Here is a 12463-nt window from a genome sequence, read left to right on the forward strand (position 1 = left end):
TCTTGGTCATTTGTTTTTCATTAAGATATTTCATGTTTTCCTCTGTTTTTTCATTCCTTTAATTCTGCTTTGTTGTTTCTTGATTTCTTATGAAATCATTAGTTTCTAGATGGTCAGTTCTGATTTTTAAGACCTGATTTTCTTCTGTCAGTTTTTGGTTCTCCTTTTTCACTTGGTTTATTTCTTCTTGAATCACTTTCATTTTTCTTTCTCACATTTATTCTGACTGTCTTAGTTTTTGAAGTGTTTTTGAGCTCTTTCAGAATCTGTGTCTAGTCCATATTTTTCTTTTGGACCTTGAGTGTGTTTCCTTTGCGTTAACTATCCCCTTCTGTGTCTGTACCTTGCTCTTCATCTCCATAAAAATTCTTTAGAATTAGGTGATTTTTCATTGTTTGATCATTTCCCCCATCTAATTATAGTTAGGATTTATTTTCTGGGAAGTTGGGGTACCCTCTTAAACTTCAGTCCTTTCTTGAAGTTATTCTCAGCTCATTTTCTGGGTTTTAACAGCTTTAGTTCTTGGAGGCTGATGTTATGGTCTGAGAGCTTAGAGCTCTGAGAGCCCCCTCTCCCTGCTGATTCAATTGACCCTTGAGATGCTAATGGCTTAAGGACTTGTCTCAGGCTTGGGGCTACGCTTTTGATTTCAGTCTGAACTTGATCAGGTCAGGGATGATCAAATTCTAGCCCTAGGTTTAGCCTCAAATTTTTGGTCTCAAGGCGTACTTGGTCCAATCAGGCAAACCCTTGATTGACCTGTCCTGGAGCTCCACTCTTAGTTTTGGCAAAAAGATCCTGCCCCCCTCCTGCCCCGACTTTAAAAGAAGCCATCTACTGAGGAAATCCTCTCCAAGAATTTTCTCCATCTCTCCCTCCCCAATCTGTCCTGAACACCATAAATTAACCAGATTAGTTCAGGAGTAGGGATATGTCAGCAACTGACCAGAAAAAGGGTCAAAGTTGAGAGCCTTGACCCCTAAAAGTTGGGGAGGTCAGACTTTCAATATTTGGGGATTCCTGCCACACACTTTCCTTACCCAAACTTCCAATTTTCCCATCCCTGAGTTATTCTCTATTAAATTGTTACTATCTTGATCAGGTCTGCCTACTTTCTGACACCAAAGTAGGGGACTTAAGATTTGGGGAGAAACATACCTCTCCCTAAAGAAGAATTAACTCAAGACTAGGGCTGAGGAATGAACTCAGATCTCAAAGGGAAAAGTGGCAGTTGGGGTATTGGGGAGGATCCAGAGAAAGAAAACTCTATCCTGCCTCTCAACAACAGCTGAGATCAAGAAGGGAGACAGTGGGTCTTAATTCTCTCAAACCCTTTCCTCCAGTCCTTAATCTCCACTTCCCAAACCCAATCTCTGAGAAGACCTACTCTGCCCCTCAGGGAGATAAACTCAGGTTCTCTTCACTAAGGGGAAAAGAGAAGATCAAACTCTTATCCCCTCTTCATTCTCTCCACACTTGCTCTCCCTCTCCCAATTCACTGGTGTAGGTGAGGGTAACCTCCCTTATTGGCCTATATTACATAAATCTATATATACATACACACATTTATATTATATACATAGTACATATAATTACATACATTTATACATATTATAGATAGAGATGATAGTTGTCCTTCATAATTGAAGAGTACCAAAATTATATAATTCTGTCATGGGACAATATAGAGTATGTCTGACTGTGATTAATCAGACTAATATGAGCTCAGAAGGTTCTGCCTTAGTCAGGCACAAATAAATACTCACCATGTAATCATTTGGAGTGGAGATGTCTCTAAATCTGCACACCTCATTTGAGGTGTTTTGCTCATAGACCACAATACTTTCTTTAATGAAGGCATGCCATGCTGTACAAGTGTCATCCATGTCTCACCATCAATAATAAAGTTCTTCAGGGAGACTTTGAAACTATCATTGCATGTGTATACTCTGGAAAATATATTATCAAAGTAAATGAACTTATTTACAGCATTAAAAATTTATTCATTTGCTATAACCAATGGTTCCATATATAATTGGCATTCTTCTGGCTGGTAGAGAACCTCTGTCTTCTTGACTTAATTGTTGTCAGGTGAAAATTAGCACAAGAGCAGAGAACTGATCCATATTCTGTTGCATCTCAGTGTCAGAGGCTGCACTGCATGGATATTTGTATGGGAACAAAAAGTTGAGCAACTTTCCTTCCATTTTAGGTTTGAATTGCATCCTTTTCAAATTAAATAATTTACTATGAGTGTAGTATCTTCCCTCAATGCTGTTTTCATCCTCTTTGAGAGCATCTGATGAGATTTCAGAAAACATTATGCTAAAAATCATGAGAACAAGCACACAGCCATACTTCACTCCATTGATTACTGTTAAAGCAGGAGTGAATTGACCATTATCCCGAACTGGTATAAGCATGCTGTCATGAAGTTGTTGTCCAATATTGATGAACTTTACCAGGCAGCCAGTTTTTGCCATATTCCACAAAGCCTCCTGACTCATAATATCAAAGACCATAGTAAGATTGATGAATGTTGTATACCTCTGTTCTGCCTCTGACATTTATTTTGGAGTTGTTCGACAGGAAAGACCACATCAACTCTGTCTCAGCTCTTTTGGAAGACACATTGACTCTTGGGTAAGTGACCATCTTCCATCTCAAGGATCAGCCTATTAAGGAGGGCTCTGGCAAGAATCTTCTTACTGGCAATGACCACAAGAGAAAATTCCTTGTGATTGTCACAAAATAACCTAATTAATTTTCCTTTATAGAGATGGACAATGTAGAAATCCTTGGGGTCCTCAGTAATAACCTCTTCTTACCATTTACGTGGAAGATTTCAGTCAGTTTTTATATGAACAATGCATCTCCTGCCTTGTAAATCTCTGTAGTAATGGAATCAGTACCAGGTGCTTTGCCACATAAGTGAAAACTAATGGCATTCTAAACCTTTTCTTCAGTTGGAATTTTAGTTAGAGAGGGATTGACTTCAATCTCAGGTATATGGTCAGTGAGTTTAGCATCAATTGAAGATGGTCTGTTGAGAACACCATGGTAGAGTTCAGTCCATCTTTCCAAAATCATGTTATTAATATTAATCATTGTGGTTCAATTGGTCCTGAAAAGTTGAAAGAGGCCATAGATGTTTGGTCCATAAATAACATGATAGACATGCTTTGGATTGTTACTAAATGGGGCTACAATTATTTTTAGTGGCCTTGCTTTTTATTTTTTTACCCAGAAATTCATGATTTATAAATTGATTCTTTTTTTGAGTAAAACAGCACCAGTCTGTCCTGTACAACAATCAAATTTTGAAATGGTTCAGCTCTTAGTTCACAAGTTTATTATGAAAAATACTGCAATGACCCTGTGAAGTAACATCTTATAGCAAAAAAATAGTTAACTTTTTCAGGCAACTCACTGGTGTTTGACAGTAACAAAAGGAGAGTGTAGGCCTGAGCCTGGGAATAGACTGAGTGCAGAGAAATCATACAATTAAATTAAATAGTATTCCGTGAAAATAAACAAAACAATTTCAAAACTCACAAATAGAGGGGAGGCCTTGGTACTTATTTTTCAAAATGTTCATTAAGCTCCAATCATTGTTTGGTGTTGTCCTTATCTACAGTCATGTTGAGTAAAGCTATAGCTAAATGGAAAGTAAAATTGTATTCACACTGTTAATGTTTATATCTTAATATTTGCAGTCTGTCCAAGAAAGCAAAAGTAACTACAAATAGGCAATGCCAGAAACTTGTTTCTTGACCAACAATGTTGCCTCGGTGTTCTGGCTCATTCTAAAGTGGTCATGGTTATTAAGGTCAATAGGCTATGTATTTTTTATATGGCACATCTTTTGGTCCATACAAAAACCAGTTTTTTGAATGTTAACTTTTTTCTGACCCTGGAGTTACTGTTGTTCTTCCTGTTTCCTTTAGGTCAACATATGGTTCATGGCAATATTATACAAGTTTAGAATTTTATTACAGGAAATAGTCTGGGGTATGATGAGTAACAGGTGGTTCACCTTTATGTGGTGCTGGGCCAAATTGCAAGAAAGAGTACTTTAAGAGTTTCATCAAGTTCCATCATTGCAGCTTGGTCGTTACAATGGTAACAGTAATTTGAAGCACTAAATATTGTACTGCATTACTATCATGGCCCTAGTTATATACCTCCATTACCATCTGGTAAGGTATGGACACCAATGTGAGGCCATTGGTATGATTAAATGTCTCTGAAATATCTAGCTCAAATGTATATCGAGGATCTCAAGGAGAAATACTCCAATCACCAGGGTCATCTGGATCTGTCCATAGCAAGTCTCACATTGAACCCTCATAGGAGGGTTATTATAGTGGTCAAGTGCTCTGATATGATCCAGTGTATCTATGAATGATGAAAACCTACTATGTAGAAAGAAAATCTGACCTTCCCTCAAGGCAGTTAGAAAACTTTCTTTCAATATATTTACATTTTCTTATTTCTTTAAATACTCATCATAGAAACCTGAAGGTAGAGGAAATCTGATGTTTGTTGGTCATGGCACAATCAGAGGATCCTGAAAGATCTGGGGAATGGGGAGCTGGGGGTTGAAAGAGGAGAATCTTTTGGCTCACTTGTTTCCTGTCTTCTTTTCTTGGCTCATCTCTGTCTGCCTCAGTCTGTCTCTGTCTGTCTGTCTGTCTGTCTGTCTGTCTGTCTGTCTGTCTCTCTCTCTCTCTCTCTCTCTGTATCTCTGTCTCTCTGTCTCTCTCTTGCTCTCACTATATCTGTCTCTGTCTCTGTCTCCCTTCTCTGTCTGTCTCCCTTCTCTGTCTCTGTCTCTCTGTCTTGCTCTTTCTCTATCATAGCACCACTTATCTATATAGCCATCATTGGAAAGTTGCTGAGTGGAGGGACTGTGCTGGGTTAGTATCTGGGACTTGATCTTATTTTAAGTTGAAAAGTCAGGAAACCTTATTTCTATCTTTCTTTCTTTTAACTAATAAATACTTATCAATTTAGTATAAAGTCCAAGATTGATTTTTATTCAGAACAGGCTCTTTGGAACACATTGTTTATGACTACTTAATGCACAAGGAAACTCTTCACATGCTTGGGGCAGAGACTTATCCCTAACACAGATGAGTTCAAGGCTCATGGGCCAGTGGGAGATTTTGTAGAAGGGAGGATTTAGGAGGAAAAATAATAAATTCAGTTTTGGACATCTGAGTTTAATGTGTTCAGTGGATATCTCTTTCAAAATGTCTGAAAAGCATTTAGAGATATGATTGTAAATGACCAGTGAGGTTGGGACAATAGTTATATTTGAGTATCAGAGTAGAGAGGGTCACTAAATCCATGAAAGCTGATGAGGTCATCAGCTTAGGTAGTTTAGAGGGGCAGGAGAGGAGGGCCTAGGGCAGAACTTGTAAGATATCTGTGGTTCTTTGGGATGGTGTAGATGAGGATTTAGCAAAAGAAGCTTGGAAAGAGTAGTTTGATAGGTGGAAAGATTACTGGGAAAGAGAAGAAAGTATTAAGGAAAAGAGAGTAATCTAGAATATCAAAGACTGGAGACAAGTCAGGGGAAATAAGGATTGCAAAAAAGCCATTGGATATGGAGATTAAAATACCATGGTTAACTTTGGAATGAATAATTTAGGTGGAATGATGAAGCTATACGTTAGAATGTAGTCAAGAAAAAGTAAAAGAAACAGAAGTGGAGTTTCTTATTGTAGATGTCATTTTCAAGGGTTATAGCAACAAAAAGAAGGGGATAACAGCAATGGATAGATTAAAGATTGAAGAAGTGAGTGAGAGGAGAGAAATGGAAGTAGCTATTATACATGCCATTTTCAGGGAGTTTAGTCACAAAGGGCAGGAATATAGGAGAATAGTAAAAATGGAAAGGTCAAGTGAAGATTTCTTTTAAAGGATGGGGGATGTTTGTAGGTATGTTTGTAGACAGTTGGAAAGACCCAGAAGATGGGGAGAGATTGAAGGTAAATTATAGGAAGACAGTGAAAGAGAGGGTAATATATTAGAGAAGATGACATATATTAGGATTTCTTGTATGGGTAGAAGGTTCGACTTAGTAAAGTCTCTTCTTCATGTGAGACAAAGATGAAGGAAGATATGGCAACAGAAGGCAAATGAGTGATATGAAATGACAAAGGGGAGAAAATATCTCACAGAAAATGGCATCAACCTTTTCTGTAAAATATGAGGCAAGGGTCTCAGATGCAGAGGTAATAGAAGGGAGACATGAAAGGTTTGAGAAATGATGAAAATTTTGGAAAAGTCAGTATGAAAATGGAATAGTGAGTTATTAATGAATGAATCAATAAACATTTATTGAACACTTAGTATGTGCCAAGCATAATAGAGATATATTGTAAGATTGCCTAGCAGCATTGAGAGCTCAGTGGATGTTATATAATATACATTTTTAGTGGATCTAATCAGAACGATTGATTGTTTCTATTCAGTAGCATATGTGTAAAAGTGAAGGCTGCAGATGGTAGAAATGATTCAAAACTGAGGCTTGGCAGGGTGCAAAGGGGCCTAATGACTCATGAGAAGGAACTAATGTGGGTTAAACTGGTTCACCAGAAAGTCAAGGTGGGGAAAAAGAGGATGAGAAGTGCAGAAGAGATGCTTTGAGAGAAAAAAAAAAGAGGAATCAAGACCCGATTACAGGTTATAATGCAGACGAAGAGTAGGATTTAGAAAGAGAAAGCAGAAATTAAAAGCCAATAGATTCTGATCAAATGTGGAGATTTCAGAATTTTGGAATATGGAGGGGCAGAAACAGTAGGAATTGAAAGAACTGATGTCAAAGGGAAGGTAACACTTCTTTGCACTGAAGGTTTTCCACACTGTGATTGAGAGAATAGACTGGAAGCAGGAGATGGAAATTACCTTTTGTTGATAGATGAAAGTCACTCCTCTGGCTTCTAGCTGCCTTTCCTCAGAGTACACATACAATAGGGCACTGAAGAACTGGGGTTAGAAGAAGGCTTTGGACCTTTTTTCCCCCCAGTTTCTGATACCTGTTGTTCCTGTGAGGAGTCAATGTGTGAGGAATACATTTTTAAATTTCTCATTCAAAATAGCTAGAAGATATCAATCATTATTTATTAATAATTATGATTTTGACTATGGAAAACATCTTTGTTAGACAATGTATATTTTATAGTTAATTGGTTGCTAATAATGAGAGGATCATCAAAATTATTTCTCTTTGCATCATTAAGTAATATTTCATAATTTAAACAAATGCATTGGAGACACTTTGCTCCCTTTGGAGAGCAGGGTTTGCTCCATTAAGTCAAATGTTGTCTTTTTTTCAGTCTATAACAATGAATATAGTGGAATCTTTGAGTGCCTACACTTTCCAGTCAGTTGTACAAGTCTAAAGATGTGAGTTGCTGTAGAATATCATTTGCAGAAGTTTTCTTGTTTCATTTTCATAATTTCACTAATTATATTTGATGGATGTATTACTTTTTTTCCCTAAAAGAGAGAGAGAGAGATATTTGCTGCTCTGAGGTGATTGTCACCAGAGTCCAAATTGAAGAGGGATACTGATTTCACAAAGCCACAAAATATTTCTGTTACCATCATGAGATAAATGATTGGTCAAAAGTATTTTAAAGGATCTCAGCTAAAAGAGAGTTTTAGGATGAAGGGAAGTTTGTTGCCTATGGTTGGATGATCATTGTCCTTTATACTCAAAGAGGATCTTGATGATTTCTTTTGACTCATGCATAAATTTAATTCAAGTAAGGTACAGTTGCTTAAAGTCATCACACTTCTTCCAGAGTCATCATTGATCAGTGGCATGATAAGGTAGGATGACTAGAGATGGCCAGGGATGTAGGGATGACCTGTATGCCTGGCCAGACTCTAAGTACCCATTAGCGCCTGCTTCAGACACCCTTATGGCCATTGGAACAAATTGTTCTCATCAATCCATTCTGCCAGGGAAAATTTTTGCATGCCTAGGGTAGATACCTCCCTAATTAATTTCTGGATTTGATGCCTCAACCTTGTTTAGCTTGTCTGCCAAGATAGATTACTGGGGTATGACTAGTGAGCATGCTTCAGCTTCTTGGAATCACAGGTGAGAACTGGATGACAGATGAACATCAGAGGAGGAAAGCAGCCCTGAAAAGAGCTAAGCAAGTTCTCAAAGCAGAGGTACTGGTCTTCCTTGGATATGTCATGCACTGCTGCCTATACTACAGGCATTCTAGAGGGAATAATAGAAATGATGGGTAATGTTTGGTTTGAATTCTGAGGTGAGAAGATTTAAAGAAGTGTGAAAAATAAAAAATAAGGGATAGGCAATGGGGTTGGGTCATTAACTTATAAGGTTTTAAAATCACTGTGATGTATAGAATATGACCACTTGTGATAAAAACTTGGACAACATTTATTATATATTTATTGTGTTCCAAACACTATACTAAGGACTGGTAATGTTAAAATAAACAATAAGAAAAGCATCCCTTTCATTCAAGGATTTTTTAAATAGGGGAAACTAACACACAAATGGCATCCAAAAGAGGTGGGAGGAGAATGGTGGAGGAAGTGGGAGTGGTGACAAAGAACCAGGAGTCAGAATCAAAGATGGAGGGGAATGGAGGATTCAAGTCTGAAAATTTTCTCTTACTAAATCCTATCAAAATTGGAGGTCTTAGAAAGAACATATCAGTGATAGAAGGTGACTGATATGAAAGAATGATGTAGGGTGAGAAATTTTACAGTGGAAGCTGAAGTATGAAGACAAATTCCTACAAGAAAAAAAGACTATCCCAAAAGAGGAAAAATATGGATCAACAATTTTTCAGACAATATGTATTTGGATGGACATGCCATAGAACTAATACTTCTGAGATAAACTTTATCTCTGGACACTGACACACCAGGAAAGTAGATTGAATTGCATTGGGGAAATTGTAAGTGCTGCTTTGCCTGGTTTAACTTCAGGGAATAAGATATTCCTTTCAGGATAAGCTTATTACTTCTAGTCTCACTACCATGCTTCCAGCTCAAACCTTGATTGATACCACCTCCCTCAGTCTCATCTCCCCTTGGAATGGAGAAACAAGAGAGCAGAATGACAAACTCCTTTCAGAACCATCCCTTATAAAGGGGAGGATCTGAACTCTCAGATCACCCCACTTTGCATCTACTCCTCTTCTTGGTTTCAGTTTCATGGAATAAGATGCCCCTATACTAGTTACTTTCTGATGTTGTCCTCTTCATCTCCTGTTTTCTTTTTGAGCATTGTCTTCCTTTTTAGATTTTGACCTTCTTGAAATCAGGAACTGTTTTTTTGTTTGTTTGTTTGTTTTGCTAATTGTATCTTAACTGCTTAGCACAGAGACTGAAACAGAGTTGCTTAATTAATTTCTATTGGACTCAATTATTGAGAAAAAAATTATTTAATCCTTTTGTGACCTGAAGTTTCTCCTGAAATAAAGGCATTTTAAAAATACTTTTTTGCAAGTAATATGGTGAACCTGAAGTCCACTGAATATTAATACTACATGGGTTTTAATTTGAATGTCACCCAAAAGGCAATTCAGATTTGCCTGAGAGGTACAAGTAAACTTAAACACATTACCAACCATAAACTGTGCAAAGATAGTTGATCAAAGAATGTAATTGGAGGGATATATGACCCAAAATAGAGATGGGCTAGTCATGAAACAAAAGTAAAGGATAATTAATGGAATGACCACCTGTTCAAAAGGTATCCATACATTTTCAGAAGATCCTTAGCAAGGTCGGTTTATCCTTAAAATGTCTGTATTTTTATAAATATTGTACTTATTGAACCATAAATGCACAGAAAGTTAGAGCTGGAAGAGACTTTAGGGACTACCTGGTCTCAATGGATCTATCTTATAATTTAGATGAGCACTCCCTCCAGTGGTATAGATTGAAGTCCATGACAACTTTTCTCAAAATGTGATGCTTTTGCATGTCCTACAATAAATCCTCATTAGAAAGCTTACCCAGTATTCTTGATGTCTTCCTCTACATATAATATTTCATGGACATCAGTGTAATATACACACTGTCTAGATAGATGGGACAGAAGTTTGAATGCTGAATTTGGATGCAAAAAGACCCAGATAAATTCAGCCTCAGACACTTTAAAGCTATGTGATCCCAGGCAAAAAATTTAAACCTTCACAAACTCAGTTTCCTCATTGGTGAAATGATAGTATAGCATATACCTCACAGGCTTGCTATGAGAATCAAGTGAAATAACATATGTAAAACACTTTATATTTAAATAAAAATATAATTATTATTAATATTATATCCATTTCATCATTCAACCATAACTTCAAATATTATAGAACCCTGGGTAATATACAAATATGGCATCTCCCCAGATTTTCACCTAGATAATTCATTGCTATATATTTCTTGCCACACAGTTTCTCAGACCAAATCATTCTAACTTCTTAAATGCTTGTAATAATTTAAATAATATTTCAATCAAATTAGACTATTTAATTTCAAAGTTTTTTTTTTCAGAGTATTACATCTTTGGCATACAAGTAAATTCCCTAGGTTGAGGTCAACATTGAGGGGAGTTCAGGAACCAAGCTGATCAGAGAATGTCTTCAGAGGAAGGATCATTATCAATAATACAGAAAACAATGCCAAGTTTTACAGAGGAAGAAACTGAGTCAAAGAGAAATTAAGTAATATATTCAAAGGAATACATACTCAAATAATCTATTAAGAACAAGGGATGACATTGGCTCCTAGAGTAAAGCCTTTCTCCAGAAACCCAACTCTGAAATTTTCAAAAAAAGGTAAATGAACCAATATATTAAAGGCCTATAATTTTATCAATGTGAGAACTCCCTCCGCTGATATAGAAAGAACTCATTTCTGATGGTCTTACAGAACTTGATTGTGGTTCAGAGATTGTGACTTTTCCATGATCACATAATTAATAGTTGTCACTCTACTATAATACATTGCTTTTCATTTAGGTTAAGTTTAGTTAAAATCAGTCAAAAACAAAGGCAGCTTTAAAGAAAAATGTCTTAACCAATCAAGGAGTATAAGAGGCAGGAAGAAAAGTTGCTCAAAATTATGGACTTTGGTTTCATGATTGTGGAATGTGGGGTTAGAGATGGATGATAGGTATCAAATTCTTAATCTTTTAATTAATTAGCTTTTATATTTTTCATTTTATTATTATAATATTGAAAAACAGTAGCAAAATGAACATTTCTATATAAAAAGAAGAGAAAAGGGGAATTTCACAAGAAATCATTGATCTGCATTACTTACAGTTTCTATTTTTTAAAAATAATATATTTAACATAGCTCCAAAACTATTTAGCCTATCTGTGTTTCACTCTAAACTTCTCCTTTCCTTCTCTCCTCTCCACTTTTTGCATTTTCTTTTCTTGAATAACTATTACTATACTTTTCTCTCTCTCATAAAGACTCCTCTCCCATTCCATTAAAAAAAAATCCTTCCTTCTAATATATAATCAAGTCCAGGGCAGTGTGATTCATCTTCCTGAGTTCAAATCTGGTCTCAGACACTTACTAGCTATATGACCCTGGACAAGTTTCTTAACTCTGCTTGCCTCATTTTCTCATCTCATCTCAAAATGACCTGGAGAGGGAAGTGGCAATCTGCTCTAGTATCTTTGCTGAGAAAACTCAAAATGGGGTCATAAAGATTTGAAGCTGAATGAAACAGGTGAATAACAATAAATAATTAAGCCAACAAATTCATGAAGCATCCTGTTTCTCATTCTGCATCTCTCATCCATAACCTCACTGTTAAGAGGCGGAAACCATCATCATCTCTCAGCAATTATAGGTTTGTTTTTTATTACACTGATCACATTTCTTAGGTCAAATCTGTTTTCTTTTACATGGTTGTAGTCATTTGTATTAATTGTTTTCCTGGTCCTCCTTGCTTCAGTCCTCAACAATTATAGAAATCCTTTTAAGCACCATGAGGTATAGCCTTTTCAAAGGTGAATAACATTTGGAGATGGAAGAACCTTACAGGTCATGTTGCATTGGGGATAGGGGATGAGAAAGAGGTTCATAGAAGTCTTGTTACTTGCATAAAATTATAGAAGTGTCCAGTGATACCTCTAAGTCATTAGCTTAGTTACAGTTGAAGCAAAGACCGTTGGAGTGGTTTTGCCCTAGCCTAATCTCTACAAAGATTGCACCCAAGATCAAAACAGTGGCATCTCATTGACTACATAATTGTACACCGGTGAGACATCCAGGATGTAAAGATCACCAAAGCCATGAGAGGAGCTGAATCCTGGACAGAACACCGATTGGTTAGAGTGACTCTTCAAATGCGCATTGCGCCTCGCCATCCAAAACACGCCCAGACAGTTCGCTCATTTTACAACATGAGTCGTCTTAGAGATCCATCTTATTTGCAAACATT

The 12463-nt window shown here is 36.7% G+C and overlaps 1 pseudogene; it reads right to left on the reverse strand.

Moving 5' to 3' along the window:
* Positions 1-3992: 3992 nt before the first annotated feature.
* Positions 3993-12463, reverse strand: part of LOC130457310 (serine/threonine-protein phosphatase 2A catalytic subunit beta isoform-like) — a 56609-nt pseudogene continuing 48138 nt past the window's right edge.

This window comes from Monodelphis domestica, chromosome 1 (assembly GCF_027887165.1).
Source record: "Monodelphis domestica isolate mMonDom1 chromosome 1, mMonDom1.pri, whole genome shotgun sequence".
Classification (NCBI taxonomy): domain Eukaryota; kingdom Metazoa; phylum Chordata; class Mammalia; order Didelphimorphia; family Didelphidae; genus Monodelphis; species Monodelphis domestica.